Source organism: Odontesthes bonariensis, chromosome 9 (assembly GCF_027942865.1).
Source record: "Odontesthes bonariensis isolate fOdoBon6 chromosome 9, fOdoBon6.hap1, whole genome shotgun sequence".
In the NCBI taxonomy this organism is placed as follows: Eukaryota; Metazoa; Chordata; class Actinopteri; order Atheriniformes; family Atherinopsidae; genus Odontesthes; species Odontesthes bonariensis.
This window is the reverse complement of record NC_134514.1, coordinates 23,030,331-23,052,409: the sequence shown is the minus strand read 5'-3', so window position 1 is coordinate 23,052,409 and position 22,079 is coordinate 23,030,331.

Sequence of the window (22,079 nt, the reverse complement as noted above, 5' to 3'; positions counted from 1 at the left end):
TATACTCCACACCACTTGATGGTTTCGGTGATATCAACGAACATCCAGTCTTCTATAGAACTCAAAGGGATTTACAAAATGTCAAATAAAACACGACAGAAGCAACTTTTCGCAACAAAATTTGATATGGATTACCAGTGCACACCAGTAACCACTCCGGTGAGTTGATGATTTTGAAAACGGACGTTTATGGTGCTTTTACGGACCTTTTTGGACATGCGCATGACTTGCCATTCTGAAGCAGGTTGAGATGAATCAAAATTAGGCAAATACCGGAGACAGCAGTAAACATCAAAAAAGCGATGAGGGGGGTTCTAAAACATTGCAGACGACTCAGAAAAGAGGCTTAATGTTGAAAATACCGCAGTTATCCTTTAATTCTTCTTTTTTTGTCACAAAATGAAAAAGACAACAGCTGTGCTTTACAAATAGCAGTATTATTGATATCACATGTAGTTTAACACCTAGTTACACATTGTGTGACCTTTCAAGGGAACGCTGTTTCATTCCTCTCACAAGAACTTCCTTAATATATTACTGGGTTCAAAATGCACATTTGCCACCAGTTTGGCTTTTTTATATTTTTGTCAAAAATATAACAATAAACTAATATTATAAAAATGTTATATTCACTGCTATGATACAAGTGTGCGTCTTAACAAATAAGGATAAACAGGCTTTTTCCTTTAGTCTCTCCTCAACACAAAGAAGAATTTTCTATTATACTACGGTTTCGTCATTTGTTTGAAAAGAATCTTAAGTGCTATTTAGTTAGTCAAGGTAAGTTTTGAATTTCAAAAATGTTTCATACTGGAAGCTCTGTGAATATAAAAGAATGAACAGAGTACATGACGAATAACTCCTAAAAACAGCACCTGAAGCAATCTACAGTTTTATGGTATTTGATTGTATCCAAATGAATGATTGTTAGATGTTGTAAACTGAAAACATATATATATATATTAAAAAAAAAAACATACTGAGTATAAAAAAAAAACACATCTCTTCTTTTTCACTGTTTTGCTTCTTAACATGTGCTTCCCTACCAACCTATAAGTTATGTACAGAGGGACAATTTGCTGTAATAAATCACTCTCAGAATGTTTATATGGCAATATGAATATACGAGTGTCAAGAGATGCATGAAATTGCAAGCGTATAAGTTTGATAATAGTCTTTACATAAATGTACTATTTCAATTGATGCTTCTGTTTTTTCTTTTTTTTTTGCTATACAGAGTTTATATGAATGCTGGTTTTGGTTTTTACTTCTTGTGACCAAGGAAGAATGTTTTAACAGTGGTATGTCACACATGTGATTTTTGTATGCATACACGCTACATAATCATAAATGTGTCATAAGGTACAGTCTTACTATTTTAATAATATACAGTTTTTGTGTTATTCCAGGCACATTTATAAGTAACGGACTCTTTGACACAGTGAGAGTAGAGTCTGGAGCTAAACCACTTGAGTTCAAAGGTTATGCAGCTCCAGCAGCTTTTAGTACATTAAACTTTTAAAGCATATTTCTTATTCTTGTCCTCACTGACCTGCTACCTGTTAAGCACTGACTCATGTTGGCAAAAAAACACACACACACACACAAAAAACACACTTAGACCCTTTAGCGAGACATTGAATATATTTCTTTCCAGCATTTAATCTTTAATTAGGTTTGAAAAATAGTAATTAAAGAGAATGTGGTCCAAAGTAATTGAAATAGATTTAGAACATGTAAAATATTCATACAGCAGACCAAATGGAGACCAAAATATGAACTATTGTGAAGGGAAATTGGTCTGAATCTTACTAGAAAACATTAAAATAACGGATTTTGGAAAATCAGCTTCTGTTCCTCATTTAGATCAACTGCTCTCTTGACCCGCTTTACCAGTTTCCTTACATAAATTAAGTTTCTTATCATCTATCCTTCAGCTGATGAGGGACTATTACTGTAGTGCTGAGTAGCAAAGCTGTCAGAGTGAGCTGAAATAGGCCGATCAGGATTTGCGTATGATTCATCCATGTGAGGGGGCTGCAGCTTCTGATCCAGAGTCTGAGTGAATACATGTAAGCCGTGACATTTGACCTTTCATAGGTTCCAACACATGTCACCTGGAATATAAAACTGACTGATCAATCATAGACCAATCATACCTTGAAAGAGTTGATGACTAATGCTGTTACAGGAAGTAACACACTGTAAATAGAAATTTTACGCTTATGAAAAATCCTTAAGTGTATGGTAAAAACCGCTTGGTTGAGGAAACAACTTCTTTTTTTTTTCCCATAATTTGAAGCATCAGACACAAACACTGTTGAAAGTAGTGAAAACATTCAAAGTCATTAAAGAAGAGCCACAAAAGACGAAATGGGACACCTTTCCGTTCAATGATTTAAAACAAGCAAACCTGGCTGTGTCGTGTTGCCACACGATGACGGTATAGGCTGCATTTTGTGATTGTAATTCTGTAACAGAAGTATTTGGTCTAACTAGAAACGAATATTAAGTTGACAAAAGGAAAGAAAAAACAGCAGCTGTGGTAGACATCCACAAGAGGAGAATGGAGAGAGTTCTTCTTCATGAATTACTTTATATAGTAATTACACTGGGATAGCTGGGAAGGTGCTTGTCAGTAAGTTTATTGTTTGCCCCTTTCAGAATGGAAGCAGCTGGTGAGTCATTATTTTAAGCTTTGCCAGGTTCGATGACATTTAAAAAGATGTTTTCATGCCTCCTAATGAATTTAAAGTTGTCTTTAAAACAGGCAAAGAGGACTTCTAGACATTGCACACTGGTGAAGCGCCCATCTTGAAAATCCTAGTCTGAAACAAAAACTGGAACACCTCCCCTAAACACCTGCACTTCAGGCACACTTGTAGGTTGAACAAACAGACCTCCTCCATTTTAGTTTCCCCCAGGTTTTCCCCTTAGAGCATTAATAGAGGGATCTGAATTAGAGAGGAGGGAGGAAAGTATGAATAAATAGACTGAGACACATGGAAATAAAGACTGTTCAATTAAAAGATGGGGGTGGGGCTGGATGTAAGAGGTTGAATAGGATGTATAGAGCGATAAAGAGGAGAGTGGTGAATATGGCAGCAGTACTTCAGGTGTAGCAGAGATATATGTAAGCAGATATGAAAGAGTGAGAAGGAGAAGTGTGGGCGAAAGAAAGGTTTAGGAGATTTTCGCAGCCTCTGCATTGCAGGGCTAGGGTCAAGTATGAATAATGAACCAAGAGAACAAAGGAAAGAAGAAAATGGAATGAACTGATAAATGAAGTGATAGAGTTGTGCAAGGTTAAATTTGACTTAAGAAATTGTATAACTTATCAACAGGAAATGCCATTTCTACATCAGTTGACATTTTTGCTCTGACTTGAACTAATTTCTTAATCATTGCGTCTGTGAGTTTGACCACTGTGTGGTTCCTGTATTCCTATTGAATCTAAGCAATCCCTAAAGCTATTTTCTTAAAATTACCGGTTAATCCTTGGTTCCCTTTGCATCTTAATCTTGTTTACCTGAAATTTGATCAAAAATAGGTGAAGGAGAGGCAAGACGAGGAAACAATGGAAACAAGCATTTACCAAAATGAGGCATCCATACAAACCAACATCTGTTATATATAATGTTGCCCAGGTCAATCAGCAGGCCATTGTTTAGTTACACCCTACCCCTGTATTGTAAGCATAGTATCATTCATGATTTACTTTCAAGTCATGTGTTTCACAGATCCTCTACCACCTAGGTGATGGAAACGACCTCTATAAATGATACAGCTGCAGCCACATTGTGCATGATAGCTCCTGTGGCATGTCTTCCTTCTCCTTGTACCCCACTCCTCCAGATGCATTTTAGGATCTGCAACATCCTTCAACGTGGTGCGCCAACGATGACTTCCAGGTCACAGGTAGGATGATGGAGGAGAGAGGAGATGAGGTGGAACGAAAGAAAAAAGAGATGAGCCCTGTGACTGAGAGGTTTATCCACAGAGGCATCTTTATTCTTTGATATTTTCTGTCTGGTTAATGACAGTGCTACTGCAGTCATTGTGGGCAAATCAGAGGGACGTATGCAGAGACAGACTTGGGACACAAGGTAAATTTCAAAGAGTCTAAGCAGTCACGCATACACAATTAGTCATAACCATGCAAAAACATCCTGGTAGAGAGCAGGCAAACATCTAAAACTGAAAAAACAAGGCAAAAAAAAGAAACAAAGAAGACTGACACCTGGTACATGATTTAAAGTGATGAATACACGAGGTACAACAAATACAATCTGGAGGGGGAAAAAAAGGGAACACGTGGGTTGTTTTCATTATATTAAGATGGTCCCTCAACTCCCTAGCTCTCCTCTCTTCCTTCATAGGTCCCACCAGTGAGGATATGAGAGATGGATGCAAGAAAAGTTTCACCTGTGGTCCTCTCTAAAATTTTCCCCATAAACCTCATTTCTCTTCGGAACCTTGCGGTGGATCTGAGGGGTGGGACAATTCTGCAAGATGGGTGAAAGGAAATGATTCCCAACGTATGTGATGAGAGAGGACACCAGGAAGCATGACTTGGCATATAAAAGGCAGATGAAACATAAGGAAGCCCAAAGAAAACAGCATAAATTTCAATAAAACATGAAAACAAAGTAGAACTGAAAAGTATGAGTCGGTGATAAGGCACAGAGCACTTTAGTGAGCCCAGGACAGGACAGCCCAGTTCTGTGTAAAAGCAAGAGTGAGGCAAATCCGCCTGCCGCCAAATCTTTCCATAGTGTTCACTTCATTCAAAGAAGAAAAAAAGCTGTTTAGTTAGCAATGCACCCAAAACCACTCTGCATGACGTATTCATTCAGTTTACTGTAATGTGACCAACAGTATATACACATGTACCTACATTATCAAAATAAAGAGTATAATCATACCATTACTGCCCTGATTACAAACACTCAGTGGGGTTACATGGCACTGAAAGGATCATATAATTGGCTAAATTACAATAAGATTGAGTTATTAAGTGCATGTAGACACCTTAATCTGACAAGAAATTGGGTCGAATCGAGTTACTCGCGATCGGATTAAGACCCCGAGATAACTCGGGGTTGAAAGTCAAAATAAACCTGCTTGTAGACGATGCGCATCCTATGGATGTTTTCCCGGGGTTGGGAACCGGAAGTTGGAAGAGACGATATTACTGTTGTAGTCGCCATCGGAAAGAAAAACACCGCGATGGAGAATGTGCCATTGTGCATCGCGTTTGTGCAGTAAGCAGCTCATCACAAACGAAATATAGAGGTACGTACCTTCGTCTTGCTCTTCATTCGCCATTTTCTCGAATGCCTGAGTTTGGTGTTGAAGCGATCAACCGGAAGTGGCTCTATTAGCAATAGTTGAAATGGGTAGAGCGCCACCGATCGTATCGGAGTATGACATGCTTTGTGCCTCTGATCCGATTCATTCACCGCCATATATCCAAGGATAATTACCCTTGCTCAACTCATTCTTATTGTAATTTAGCCAATTATCTGATCCTTTCAGTGCCATGTAACCCCACTCATTGAAATATAGCAACCACTCTCTTTTCTTCATATTCATAAAGCAATGCATAAATTACAGTATATGCACATGCACAAAAATTGCCATTTTTTAGCTATGAATAGATAAGGACACTTCCCCCTTATTATACTTTGGCATATGATAATAATATTTACAACTAACTAAACAGATATGAAAATGAACAGCCCATTCTCATCATCAGTTTGGTTTTAATTGACTTCTATTCGTATTTATTTATCTATTCTCATAAAACCACAAAAAAACACAAGACAGCCTTTAAAACAAAATCCTAAAAATTCATACTGAAAAGCAAGAAACGCAACATACCTGCACCCAAATGTACACACAGCTGTTCCTTTTCACACAGATACTTATTTCATCACTTGTGAAAAATACAGGATGAGGTGTTAAAAGCAAGACAAAGTGAAGTGATGGCTTTGAACAAAGACAATGAGTTGACAAAAGAGGAGCACATAAAATACGAGTGAGAGGTATTAACAGATCAAGTGTTTATGCAGGAGGTATATTTAAAGAGTGGAGAAAATGGTAAACAGACAGAGAAGGTGACTGAATAGAGTCATGTTGAGCCTCTGGGGTGTAAAGGGGAGATCTCTTTTATTCTGTGATGAATATGTTCTTGCGAAAGCAAACGCGCGCCAGTACACACACAGTGTGTTACAAGTGTCCACTGATGGAAAACTTTGTTAAAAGGCTTTATCAAACCATCAAAAGTCAGATCCATCTTGCAATCATCTGCCACTTGTGAATTGATTTACCATATTTGAAACAAGAGAGACGGGTAGTTAGTGTGAGAAAGTGTAACAAAACAGTAAGAAAAGAGAAGAAAGGAAAGAATTTGATTTTTGGAGATATGGCAGCTAAATGAAGCCACAGAGTGTGGAACAAATGGAGAATGGCTTCAGACACAAGGTAATTATTTCCTGGCTGGTGGAATAGAAAGAGCAAGGGCTCCTTCATTAACTGGCTGTTCATTACTGATGGATAGAGGGATGGCTACACATGTGCAGGAGTTCGCAAGCACACACACTTACAATTACACACGAAGGCTCACCTCATGCTGCTCTGCAACTATTAAATCAGCCATAAAATATTCTTTTTAGATGAACAGCAAGTCTGGAATGCTGATTATGTGTTTCAAACATGAAAAATATGAAGAATATGTCATTTTCTTATCCCATTAAATGAAGAGGAATATCTTCTCAGGTCAGAGCTAGGGTTATATAATTAAAACAAAGTTGAGCCATTTGTGTTTTACTTTCAGTTTAAAGGACATATTAAAATTTTTTGGTAAATTCATTCTTGCTTTCTTAAAGGTACACATTCACAGACTAAGCCTCGCCATCACATCGAGACAACCCACAGTGTCATACACTGCTATCAGCTTTCATCACCAACTACTCAACGAGCACATTATTTGTATGTCTGCATAGAATCCGACTGATTTCATGTTCCAGTGTGATAACAAGTACAAACTATTTGGAAGTGTAATCTGATTAATTTGAAGTATGAGTGTCACAGATAAGTGGGCACTCAGAGCAGAGTAGCATGAGGTTCATCAGTTTGAAGGCAGATTTGAGGCTTTAAGTTGAAAAGAAAGTGAGTTGGGGAGGGGGGTGGGGCAGCCTTGTTTATGCCTCTCATAAAGGGCTTGTCAGCTCTGGCAGCCCAGAGGAGAGAAACCAATTTGCAGGCTGACACCTTGTGACATGTGTATGTGTGTGTGTGTGTGTGTGTGTGTGTGTGTGTTTTTGTGCATTTTGCATGAGCATGAAAAATGCACACAACTTTTCACCTCTTAGCATTTTCACAGCCATGTACTACCAATACACATATGTATTTAGACAAGGATATGCACAGCCAAAGAAATATGTTGATGCCGTATAGGACACAATACATAGGATATGTGTAGGACCTGCTGAAATGTAGTCTGTATGCACATTTATACACACACACACACACATACATAGACAAACAAGTTATGAATTTGAATGCAAATGAGCGTCTGGATGAAAGTTGCTGCAGGCTGTCCATTAAGGAGAGTCATCACCCTGTTTCCGTCAATGACACCTGGAGACATCACAGTCCCTTTTCATCAAGCTCAGACACCCGAAGATACATGACGACACAGAGAGAGGAAAGGACAGAAAAATTGCAGAAAATGAAGGAAATAGGAGGAAAAATAAATATGAAGCTGCATAGTTAAAGTGCTGCAGGTTTTTTCTGCATGGGCAAATGTTTGCTTATTTGCATGCAGCACTGTGGGTGATACCGATATATATAACTAGTGCAACTGATTTAGGACAATACAGACGTGCGGCCACTGACATGCGCAGAACTACGCAAAAAAAGATGCTGCGGCAGATACCACAAATAGAACAGATAGAAATCTGAAAGCCAGATAGATGAAAATAGATTTTTTTAATTTGGCCTTGGCTCAAACAGCTGCACAACGACGCTGTCCTCATGTGTCATGCACTATCACTGCATATGATTTTGTCTGAGGTGGCGTTCCCACAACAAATTTTGTCACACAGCTGCTAGTCTGTTTTCTTTGTTTCATTTATGCAGATTTTTTTTAAGTTGGAATTTTTCACCTGCTGCTTAAGTTACCTCAGCCTATGTTTGTGTGATGTTATTAGTGCGACTCAAGCGCTTGTCACAGGCCTCTACTAGCTTATCTCCTTTAGGCCCCATCCACACGTAGCCGGGTATCTGCTAAAACGAATATATTTTTCTACGTTTGGACCTGTCATCCACATGAAAACGCATCATAAACGAATATTTTTAAAAACTCCGGGCAAAGTGAAGAATTTTGAAAACTCAGTTTATGCATTTGCGTGTAGACAGAGATAACCGGAGTTTCGCCTTTTCGAACATCACAATATGCGCCAAAACAACAACAAATCTGCTCTGACGTCAAACGTGCGACCTTTGTTTACTGAAGAAGCATGGATGCCTTGAGAACTGTGGTGGTTATTATTGTGCAGGCGCTGTTTACTGTCTTGATTTTACACGCCCAACTACTGCTCCAAGAGCACAGGCGACGGGCAACATTGCGGTCGGTGATTTACCCCCTCATAACAACTGCACGTAGGCACGTTCTTCGCCAAAATCGTCTACGCCGGTTTTGGATCAGACCGGGACGCACTGCCAGCTGGTGGGAAAACTTTGAGATGCAAGTCGTACTCCCAGAGGAATGGCGTGACAATTTCCGCATGAAATAATGCCATCTACAGGTTTGGATGCTTATGAATGTGATTGAAAACGCAGATGTTCGGTTACGTGTGGAAGTTTTTTTTTTCGAAAATGAGGTAATGTGGATACAAATTATTTTATAAACAGAGGGGGGAAATATTCGGTTTTAAAAATACCCGGCTACGTGTGTACATAGCCTTAATCAGTGTGCCAACATGTCAACTTCGAAGATAGTAGGATGCGGGACAACAGGAAGGCTATCTGCCAACTTGAAAGGTTGTATACTTTGTATGCATCCAAACTCTGACGATCTTAGGGGAGCAAAGTGCAGATTCCTTATCTCTTTGGCATTCCAGAGTATGGAGTGTTTTAAAAATGTTTTAATCTAATTCATGCATGGCAAATGTACACTGATTGAGTTCTACAGCTTATGATAAGTACGTTTTATTTAACTTGACAGAAGCAGAATTTGCGTGTTAAGAATGGTATAATAAATGTGATATCTGAGAGCAATTTTTTTTTTATTGAAACCTGCAATATTGACTCTCAGGACTCAAATACTCTGCGTTAACCTCGATCAAATACAGAGGGCTACACCCTAAAAGCATCTTTCTTTTTCGATTACAGTTATGATAAAATATATAAATGAAGAGGTGTACATGCATCTGCTGAGATGGCCGTGAAGTCCATGTTCCAAAGCTTTAAAGCTTTACGTTATACCAAAGAGGGAAAATCAGGGGAGATCATAAAAAATTAACTACATCATTTTAGGACTGTGAGCTTGGTTCAGAATTTCAAATTATGAATTATGAATTTCAACTAATTCAGTTTTAATCTGTTTAAAGTGAACTTTGAACTAGTTCTTATGAAGTGTGAACTTGCATTACACTGTCTGCTGCAGAAGCAGCTTGTTTAATGCCAGAACTGTATCTGCGAAGACACTGTAAGACAAAAGACAAATTAGTGACTGTTTCAAACATCCCAAGCTTGACATATGCTTTTCGTAATCCTAGAAAGCTCTTTAACCTATAGTTAAGAAATAAGAAAACTGTGAATCCCACAAAAGCTTTTAGGATAAAATCAAAGAAAACTTATTCTGTAAGAATTCTGTGTGAAGAGCAGCACAGTTGCATCTATGCATCTATACCATTTTAAGCAGAATGAGTCTCACAGGTAGCACATAAAAGTGAGATAGCATTCAACATGTTCAGAGAAGATCCATTGCTTTATTTTGCGAGCTGATGACGCCTTGCACGAGAAATGACTGATAGAGTACACCTCTCAGTATCCTTGAGGAGCAATTAGAATTCATTAACTCAGCAGACACACGGTGACAGCAAATAAATTAAACATTTTTCAAACCTCAAAATAGGAAATTCAAAGTGCCACCTAATTTATTGTGAAAAGTTAAGTCAGAGTGTATTGTAATTTATAACGTAGTGATGAAAACAGCTATAATGAATGTATGATCGTGTGCAACACTATTTACCTTGGTATGGGAAAAAAATTATGGTTTGAGATTTGAGCTGGAAGACGGGGCGTAGAAAGAAAAGAAGATGGTTGTTTTCCGTTTCCAATCTTATAGGGGTCACAGGAGCTGATGCAGTAATAATGAATAGTGATATTTTTTGAGATAGTCTTTTTTCTTTTTTTTAAATCACATATCACTACAGCCGTATTGTGTTTATGAGGCAGTCTGCATAGTTCTAGAAATTTTGTATAAAAGGTTTTTGCTTCCATTTTATAGCTGCCATTACGTACACCACGATAAATTAATGGCATCTGGTTCCTAAAAACTCAGCCCATTCAATACTACACACATTACCCTGAGCCAAGAGGACTTCTACGTTTTATATGGTCTATTTCTGATGACAGTAGCTTATCAGTCTTGTGTGTCACTGCCTGTTTTTTATCAGTACTTTTCGAAAATGAAGATTTTAATGTTTCAATCTTGATGGCTTACAATGCAAAATCTTCCAAATTTTGCAGTTTCATATGACCATATTATGATGTGAGTAGAGATAAAATTGGCAGAGGAGCTTTATAATTTAGTTAATTCATCATTGTACAAGCCAGATCAAAATCCACACCATATTTCTACGGCCAAAGGTTTTCCTGGTGCTCTATATACATGTGTTGGATTTCTGTTATCATGCATCTCACTGACTAGCATCATCGTATCCTGGAAAGTCTATTCCTACCCTCCTGACCTTCATATTGTTGCCTAGGTAGGTATGAGTAACTAATGAGTAAAAAATTACTTTTTCCTGACAGAAGTTAGGTTTAGCAGTTTATTTAGCAATCCAAGTTTGTAACCATCAGTTCCGAGGGCTGTTCCGTGCTAGTCCTTTTTGGTGGGAATTTGTTAACCCTGTTCCAAACCGTGATCAGCATGATACTCCTAGACAAGGGCAAATGTAGATCGGATTAATTGGGTGAAGTACACCCTGGATAGACGACCTGTCCATCTCAGGGCCAACACAAAGACAAGCAAACTCATACTCCTTGGGATGAATTTCATCTGTTTAATCTTTTGGGATCTGCAACGGTCTTGAATGTTTATATCACTTGTGAATAATCTTTCTCACTTACTCAACTTGCGCCGGGAGACTCTCTGGAACCTGCTTGGAAGCATCTTCTGAAATGTCCAATGAGTTCTTTATATTTTTTATTGAAAAGGTTGCCACCACAAGGGCTCTTATTACATCTCCTGACTCTGACCCTTCTGTCTCAGCACCTTGCTCCGCTGTCTTTAATCAGTTTGAGCCTTTGACTCTCTCTTTAAGATGGTGCAGCGTGACGTCTTAAGCCCTCAGGCTTTCCACATGATCCTGTTCCTCCAAAATTTTTTAAAGAGATTTTTCCAAGTATAGCGAGTATATTACTTATTAAGGAAAGATAATAAGTCCCTGCTAAACTTAAACATGCAGTATCAACCTCTTCTTAAGAAACCTGGTCTTGACTACTCCGTGTTGGCTAATCATAGGCCAATTTCAAAGCTGCCGTTTGTTTCAATTTTTTTTTAGAAAAGATTGTATTCTGTCAACTACAATCATTTATGGATGATAATGGCACACTGAGATCTTTAAATTAGGTTTTAAAGCCCTCCATAGCACATATTCACTGTTATTAAGGGTAATTAATGATATCCTCTTGGCATGTGATTCTGGAGACCATGTTGTATTGGCACAGTGAACCACAAAATTGTAAAATCCCTCTTAAACCACCTAGTGGCCAGTGACACAGCACTTGAATGGTTTAGGTCTTATCTGGCTGGTCCTTCTATTTCAACATTTTAGGCTCAGAATCATCCTGCACTCCTCTGTAATGTATGGTCCCACATGGCTCAGGTCTAGGGCCACCACTGTTTTCCCTGGATTTATTGCCTCTGGGTTCAATCCTTGGAAGGCATGGAATTGCATTTTACTGCTATGCTGATTGTCAGGTTTACTTGGCTGTAAAGCTAAAGGACCATTTGTCAAATAAACCACTCTTGAGTTGTTTGGAGGATATTAAAGCTGCCGTCGGCAGGTTTTCAAATTTCCGAGTCTAAAGTCGGAAAATTCGAACTGATACAACTTTCAGGTCCCTCCCCCAACCTCTAACAAGCTCCGAATCGCCCCCCAAACCCCTCCTCCTCTGTGGACGAGGTTGTGCACGTGAGTTCACACCAGTGCGAGCGCACACAAACTGGGGCAGACTCATGCTCAGCAGCGTGTGCACAAGCTGTGATTGACAGGTAGGATTCTTCCACCCTAACTTGATTGGTTAAAAACAGCCGGGCGGGCTCGATTTTTGCAAGCATGATTACAGGCTTCAGAGGGAGGTGCAGATTTCGTTATTTTTCCTAAACAGCCTATTTAATATTCTACTTCCAGAATCCCATGACAGTTCAAGCTAATATGACTAAAAAAAAGTTGCCGACCGCAGCTTTAAAGCTTGGTTGGCCCTAAACTTTTTAATATATTTTTTTTACCCCTTGTCCTGTCCAGCATTATGGCAGCAGAATTGTAATCTGAATACCGTTTATGCCAAACACATTTGCTATGCCAAGGGAAGCTTTATGAATGTAAAGCTCCCCTTGATGCCCATCAACTCCTTATTTATTTATTTATTTTTGTTACAATACTTAACATGTGATAGTGCCGAACCACAAAAAAAAGGAAAAGAAATATGAAGAGACAAACATAGAACACAATGAAAAATCAGACAACCAGCTGCTACACCTGTAAAAACAAAACTGAAGACAATCCACGGCTTTTGTGGGGAATCCAGCCTTAGAGCCACCACGAGCACCTGTAGGCAGACAAGCAGAGAACAAACACACAAGCAAACGAAAAAACAAAAAAAAGCACAAGCAGCAGCAATCCTATGTAATATAACTGTGGATACTTTTTAAATTTTAATGAAAAGAAAACAGGTGATACTGTTTGGACCAAATGGCCCCTGTGAGTCCACCTGTTGATTTGGGACCCCTAACAACATATTTTAAACAGACCGTTAGCAATGAGAGACCTAGTTTCTTTGTTTAATCTTATTTGTTTTAATTGGTCTCTTTGGGTTGAATTTGAGTTATTCTTATGTTTATATTCTTGTGTTGAATTTGAGTTATTCTTATGTTTGAATTCTCATTTTTATATGGATGTCTGATGTTTTTATATGCTTTATTTTTTTTAGTATTTAATATTGAGATATGTGCAGCACTTTGTTTCAGCTGTGCTTTATATATAAAGTTGGCTTGGTTTGGTTTTGGCCTTGCCTCCCAGGCATTGCATGAACACACACGTGAATGATCCAGACCAGCAAACAGCAAAAACTTCTGCTCTTATTGAGGTGCTCACACTTGCTGATTATAAATTAATCAAGTTTATTTGATTAGCAGCACGATCCTGCTATTTACGCTTTTAATTCCTATGAAAGCAATAGAGGTGTAATTGTATTTTCCACACACTGCTTCTGTATTTTGTCTGAGTTCTTGTTAAATACATATTGACTTACTGTACAATGTTATTAGCTGTTGTCCATCTGAGGTTGTATTGAGGACAACTGCTCATATTTGCACGGAATAACTGTTCCATTACAAAACATGAATACCTTGATGGCATGTCGACAAAAACATAGAACATAAAAAGGTGTAAGGTCAACTTAGTTGTTAAGAAATTAAAACGGATTTGACTACGAACTATGAAGACTTTGTTGAGGCAAAATCTGGTATGGCCAATGTTAAAGGATGTTCACCTCTATTGGTGACTCCTGTGTGAAATGCTTATAATTGGGTTTTTGACGACTTTATCACTGTTCATTACATTGTTTTCCTCAGTGGAAAAACAGGACTGTTCATGCCATGTGGACCATTTACATCTTGTCTAAATTAAAGCAGATGTGCTAAAGACAACATCCAAGTATGCTTGGATCCATTCTACATGTACATGTCATAGAAGAGGCCACTGAGGTACATCTAACTTTAATTTAAGATGATTGATCCAAAGACATTGGAAGTAAATTGAGCCATTAAAACTGCCAAAGCCATCTACAAATATATCAAACTCTACTTCATGTGTGCGTTATTACATAAAGTAGAATCACAGGGTTGTAGTTTCAAAGATGACACAAGAACTACCGATATGCACAAGACATGATGATTACTGCTGACTGTAATGCCACCCACCTGAAAGTCTGAGACCATACCGCTCAACAAATGTGAGGGAGACATCTTGAATAGATTCAGGTATCTTGAGATCCTATTAGGGGTCGCTGGTGGTTAGCACCGTCACCTCACAGCAAGAGGGTTCCTAGTACGAATTGGTGACTCTAAATTGACCCTAGGGGTGAGTGTCTCGTTTGTCTTCTTGTGGCCCTGTGATGGACTGGTAACCTGTCCAGGGTGTACCCTGCCTCTCGCCTAATGACAGCTGGGATAGGCTACAGCCAACCACCCCATGCCCATGAGTTGGATTAAGCAGGTATAGAAAATGAGTGAATGGGGTATTATTGACTGGTGATAAGTAGCACCGTAGTTTTGAGTGAAACTTAGGGGTGTTGCTGCAGTATTGCTTTGCATTAGACTGTCGTGCTAAAATAAAAAAATAGACCGAGGGTATAAAACAAAGCTGTTCAATTTTAATTCCAGCTATCTTCAATCATATATGTACAGCCCCAAGTAAGAAATCAAAGGGTGAGACTGTGGCTAAATTGGATCAAGATTAGGTTTTTCCTCTGGGATGAGTTTTTGAGTACCATACAACCAATGCACCTACCTATATCAGTAGAGTAAAGTATCCCCTACTTAGGTTTAAATACCAGTAAGTATGAAACCCATTAGTTTCTCTTTGAAGGGTTCTGGGCAAGACTTTTCGGATCCCTGAAGGAGGCAGATTAATTCATGCATGATAAGGACCAAGACAAGTTCTGAAATTGATTTTTTAAAGCCTCCTTTCATAACACATAATTAACTCTTTCCTTCATTTAGCATTTCCCATCTGTGACAGTGGCTCATCCTTGTTGCCACAACATGTTTGAGCAACACTCTCTTTTATCTGCTCTCAACAAAGCAATATAAAGTACAAGAAAATGAAACTTTAAAAGTGGATGCCCACAGTCAATGAAAGGGCACATTCACATCAAAGCCCTTTGTGAATGCAATTGTCTCTGTGGATCAAGTAGATTGATAGATAATGCATATCTACATTGCCCTTAAAGCATAGACACACACTTATCATTCTCTTTCTTCCTCTGTTTCCCTAAATCTCAAAGACAAAGTATATATGCACGTTCACATTCAATTTTCCCTTAGAGCTTCAAAGAGAGACCTAGAGTGACGAAGAGGACAGGGATTAATCTCAGGAAGCATCAGAAAGCTGGTTTACACACCAAGATTACCATTCCTGATGCTCCAGGGCCAGAGGCATCTGCCGCTGAGTGCTTAAGGCACATATAAAAACAGATCTGTGCTTATGTACCTGTAAGTGGATTTGTATCTTTTGGGTTTTTTGTGTGAAATGCTCAATGGTAAACACAACGTAATGTTCCAGGACAAAGCTAGGACAAACATGGGAGGTAAGCAATACAGACAGTGAAAGTCATGGTGAAGTTTTTGAAAATTATTCTTCTCCAAAGGTAACTGGTAAAAGGTTGGCATTGATTGATTCAATTTTAAACAGCTTGCAGAGCTTCTTTTTTACATAAAGGTGAAGGCTGTTTCAATTGCAGTGATAGGATGTACATTTCTATGGAGAACTAGACGGGAGCATTATTCAGCAGTGAGATGGAATTAAATGTAACCTCAGGCGGTTAAACATATATTTGAGAAATAACGTGTCCATTGAAACTTGGTGGTACAGTTATAGTTGGCAACACATATTCTATTAAAAAAAAAATCCTTAAAAAAATATCATATCATGTTTACAGTGCTTGTCTTATGCTTTCAATTCAGTGCATGCAGGAAAACTGTAATGGGCAGTTAATGTGCTGCATGTGTATTAATTTAATAACAAAAATGGATGAAGATAATTAAACATCCTTGACTGATGATGTTCAGAAAAATGACACAGAACCTAATTACCAAGATGGATGATAGGGTAGGCAGTTTTGGCAAATGAAGTTAAGAATAAAGTGAGGATGAATGCAGAAAAACAGGGTTATGAAAGCATAGGTGCTAACTGGATGGTTAGATGGCAATATCATAACAGGTCAAGGTGGATGGAACAACAGCTTTGAAGGCTACAGGAATGTTAACCTGAAATCTGGATGGAGAAAAGCACAAATTTGAAAAAAAAAAAGCCATGAAATTTGTTAGAAATGAAGTATACAGGCTTAAATTACAGACTTGGAAAAGTGTGTATGAATTAGACTATATAATCTCGGCACAGTTTTTTTGTTACATCTCTTTTAACGCACCAAAAGAAGTTGGACAGCTGACTGAAAAGCTTTTTCCTGGACAGGTTTTGGCTATTTTCCCATTAGGTCTTCATTATTCAGACAAATAAAAGGTTTCATTTTCTCCTTTAACCCAAAACATATGGTTAAAGGAGCTCTCAGCGGACATGAAACAGCATCCTTCTGCTACAAAAGCTAAACAAATCTGTCATCAGGATAGCAGAAACATTAGGAGTGACTAAAGCAAGGGCTTGATAAATTCAGCGGAAAATTGTAAGTACTAGTGAGCTCTGCAGGATGAAAAAATGTGGATGTCGATGAAAGACAACAGCAGCAGATGACTGCAGGATCTTTTTCATAGTAAAGATAAACAATCCCCACGACATCCAGCAGTGTGAAGAACACTCTCCAGGAGGTGGAAATATAATTATCCGAATCTACCATAAAGAGTTTACGAGAATGGATACAACAAGAGCACGACAGAATGCAATAATTTCAGCCTCAACAATAGAAAGCTAGACTGGATTTGGTCGAAGGTATTTGTAAAAAGCCAGAGCTTATTTGGAATAGCATTCTTTGGACAGTTAAAACTAAAATTATGAAGAAGGAGCAGCTCGGGATCTGAGGCATACAACATCATGTGTAAAGAGAAACATTGAGGGCATGTGAGGGTATGGGCTGACTTGCTTTTACTGTTCACAAATGTGTATTGATTATAGTGACAAAAGACTGAAGCAGTGAAAGAATTCTGTGATTTAGGGATGAACCTTCTGATTCAGTCAAATGAAACTAAGCTGATTTGCTGCACAATACACATTGACACTGGATAAAAAAAATGCAGTTTTTTTTTTTTTCTAAATCAAATTTTACGAAGTGCATTTAAGAACCCAACAGTCAATTTTGAACGTTTGAATACAACTTTCCCTTCTTAAAGGTGGGGTCTGTGATGTTTTCTGGAGCATTTTTTATCATATTGTCTGAAAACCTCCTCACGACCCCATTGCACCCACTAAAATAGAATGTTTGGAAAAAAAACAAAATCTTTTAGTCCATTGTAGAGAGTGTAGCAAGAGGAAATGTCTGAGCAATAGAAGTAATGATGAGAGTTACTTCTATTGGATTCTGACACGCCAATCAACCGTCAGCCCCCCTCCCCCCTGCGCGTTCACAGACTCGTGACTCGTTCATGTGTTTTGAAGGCGTGGTTTCGAGGGGTGGGCTGAAGGGAGAGGCAAGGTTGTGTATTTTCAAAAATATAGCTTGCAGGAACCGTTTTTCCAAGATCTCAGACCCCACCTTTAAGTCATAGTAAAGATGCCAAGAGGGAAAAATAGTTCCACTGAATCAATAGTCTAACTTTTAAGCACTTAAACTTGAACACTAAAAGTCAAGTGGTTTCCAGTTCTATATCTGCTAGTAAAGGTACTTCTGTTATCCTTTTTAAAGGCGTGATGTTTTATGTATTGTGTATGAGGTTTGCTTCTCACATAAAACTTTATGGCACATGCTATATATAGTGGAAAGTTTTTATTCAATCTAAGATACAGCCACTGTGTTCTCAGGAAGCATAGTTGGTTGTGGGGATTGAACTTAAACTCAGAGGTGTCTTGTAACCAACACTCCATTCTGCCACTGCCTTCAAAAAAGAAAAATAACTTGTTATACTGCTTTTGAAGAATACCTCGCTTTCAGAACTTCCTGCACCACTGCAGTGACACCAGAACCTGGAGTTACAGCAAGGTCAGCAATATGTTATCAGTCCCAAGATGCCCTTTTGTCTGCTTCACTGAATAATTCTATTTTTCAGAGGCAGTCATCTTTTAATGCCTTGCTCGTGCTCTTTTCTGTTGAACTCATTTTGTGATGAGCACCAAAGCCCTTAAGTGTCACAAACAATATGCACACATGTGCTGCAAGTATTGTATCTCAAGTGTACACGTGTTCACCGGGGTATGAGCAGTTCTTTTATACTGCACTGTGCGCAAAAACGTCTGCATCTCTGAACAATTGTGACAACATAGAAGTCAGTCAGAATAAGGCAGTTGCAGTGATTAGACCTCCCAACAACTTTTCATCCTTATTTTATTCACATCTTGCTTTCAAGTTCACAACAGAAACAAGAGAAATCGAGTCTGTGTTTCACTATATCAACACGAGGAAAAACAAGGTGAGAAAAGGTGTTATCTATAGAGAGATGTTTTATAAAAAAATGAGCAAAGAGAAAGTTTCATCACCAAGGAATAACAATGTTAAATATGTTAATGTACAATGGCAACGTGGACTGTGGCTCTTACTCTCAAAGTTCATTGTTGTTTGGTTTTGCTTAAAGTAAACGATTAAACACTCTTCCTAGTTCCTCTGACGTTTTCTCTCACTTTGCTCACACACATGTTCCCTCCCTAGGTCTGAAACTGTGTCACCCTCCCCTCTGAAAAATATTCATTAGTATGATAAATCACTCAGGCCCTCCCAAGTATTGCACTCCGATTTTAATGAGACGAATGCACCAGCGTGAGCACACACACCAAGACAAATCTTGTGGCAAAGGGGTTGAAATGCAACCTTGGTTGGGCATGGCTAGATATTGATATTGATCTCAACCACAAGACAAGGTCCCTAAGATTTGAATTCAAAAACATTCTCGAAATGATACAAGCAGTTTCCACCAGCGTAGGGAAAGCCAGGGGGTCTCCCAAGCCTAAGCATTTAGGATTTTTCATAGATGGAAAAATGTATTGCTTTTTTTTTCTACCTCTAATATGAGCTACTACTATTACCACTGTTACCATTAACCATTTTCACACACAAGCAAACAGCTTGAAAGAATTAAAATGTTATTGTTCAGTTGACATTTTGGCCCCTCATGTCCACTTTTGGCATTCATCATTGTAAGAGAGTGAAGTAAATTCCCTGCTCTCTTGCTTGTGCAGCTTACTCTACATTCTCTCCCTGCTGTAGGAATAAACTCCTCGATCACTCCTTTCTCAAACACAAGATGTCTAAAAGACATTTAATTGACCCACGGACATCGATGCTCAAACTGAGCTAAATTTAGTTCACAAGTTACAATTTAATAGATGTCTATAGACATCTTGTCTATTCGGTATCTGAACTCAAGACCTTACTAATCCTTCCCATAACTGTGAAACAATCAGGTACAGCAAGGCTATCATATTTCTGATGATGTGGGACATTCTGCTTGAGGAGTAGTTGGAGGTGTACTTCCAAAATCATCTTAACAATGGATTTGGTTTTTGTTATTGTGTGCATTTGACACACATAATGCCATAACCCCACTACCAGTGACTGAAAAGTGTTTAAAAAGAATTCTTATATGTCTATAAAGTGAACCCAACATTTTTTCAAACAAATCTCAACACTGACAACCTGATTAGTGTTTTTGTGGATTTTGATATGATTTAGAGACTTCAGTTATGTATTTTAAATGTTCACTCCTATTTGTTTGATATATGAATTAAGTAATAAGGACTAAAATTGATCTAAATTTAGCCGGAGATATTAGAATTATTACTTTGAAGTGGAAACACGATAATCCACAATGTGTTACTTATTTGTGAAGTTTGTTGCATGTACTCTGATCACTGTGAGCTAGGAGAATACTTTTTTTTCTCATGTATTATGTTTATTATCTCTTTAGTTACAGCTGGGAAGCAATTTTTTTGTATCCTACCAATTCTGTTTTTTTTTGGGTGAAAACACCTGAATGCTTTAACATTAGGTACATATAACTGAACAGTATCAATGTCTGTTGCTGGAGGGGTTGACTAAGAGGGAGTACATCGTTTTGCTGCTCTGTTTGTGTCACACAGATTGGGTCTGGTCAGTTGGATAGAGCTGCACCGACCCAGTGATCTCAAATTTTGGTATTTTTTGACGCAAACCGCATCGAAGGATAATGTCAATCCAAGCCAAATAACGCAAAGAACTACAAGATACACAACATATGTTTGCAGCGTGACTCCCAGCTTCCCAGATAACTCTGCTCTGAGTATTTCTCCCGTGGCACTCTAACTGAATAGCTGCTGACCCCCCTACATGCTGCATGCTGAGATGATTTTCACACAGGCTACATTTAACATCTCCCCTGTGTGTCTCTTTAAAAGATTAGCCAGTGTCAGACCATATGTCTCCACGCTAATTCTCCCACAGCACCCACATTGCTAAAAACACAGGTTGAGGTGTCGTGCAGGTTTTGTCATTGTGCCATAACTGGCTCTTTTGTGAGAAACAATACCTGCTATGCACCCATGTTAGCAGAATGGAAGCAAGTGGATAAAAAAATCCAGAGTAGAGAGCCAATGGTGCAACTGGCAGATGAAAATGTACCAATCTATCATCTTAATGCTCCAAATGTTTCTCTCCCCTTAAAACCAACAACACACTAACAAAAGAAAAGATACTTAAACTGAAGAACTTTAAGCCGTGGAGGTTTTATCCTTTTAAGGCCTCCAGATCTCATGCAGGGGGATGGATGGCTTCTAAACACTAGTTAGAACGCAAGTTAACTGTGCATATGATGGGTACATTTTATGCGCATTTCAAATGAAACACTATTTAAAAATGCGCCAGTCAACCTTATTACAAAATGCAGTGGTATAATTCATATCATGCTAAATGTGTCACATAATGTCATACTTATCACAAACTGTTTCATACACCAGTAAAAAAATGAAGAAAAAAGTGCGCTGGCCGCTTCGCACTTAAATAACAGTGAATACTCGTGTTAAACTCGGCATGCCAGCTGGAAGCGTTTATACTGAACGACATCCATTTGTTCCACACAGAAGTGCTTGATGGCTTTGGTCCATGGCTTTCCATGTTTCTGTTGTTAATGCACCACTAGCATCTTAGCTTACAGTGCCAGATACGATGCACCGTAGTCTGGCAATGGTGAAGCACTCTTCTGTTGTTTTCAGTTCTGTTGGCAAACAGCTCTGTGCAATACTGTCACCTTGTGGTCGTAGGGACACGTTACTACTAGCTGCCGGTTAAATCAGAATAGGTCCACGGCAATATGGTAGTTGCATGAACTATTCAATTTCTTATGGTTCAATGAGTATTCAAAAAATTGAAAATCATTACCCATCCCTAGTAAGAATGTAGGAAAGTCTTATCAGTGTTTCCCCTCCAATGTTTCCTGCAGTTTGTGGAGAGACACTTCTTCAGGGTCATCTCCTCATAAGTGAGTTAGTCTGAGTATCTTTGTCAGTTTCTCCCCCTCCTTTTTTCCCCCCCTTAACATCCAACAATACTCAGACTGCTCCATGACGATGACCCTCACCTGCCTCACACATTCACGCAAAATCTGACTTCATCACACACACTCACACACACACACACACATACGTGCACACGCAGTGCCATTTCTCCTGACTTACCCCGAGCAGTCCAGGGACATATTAGCTGTGACA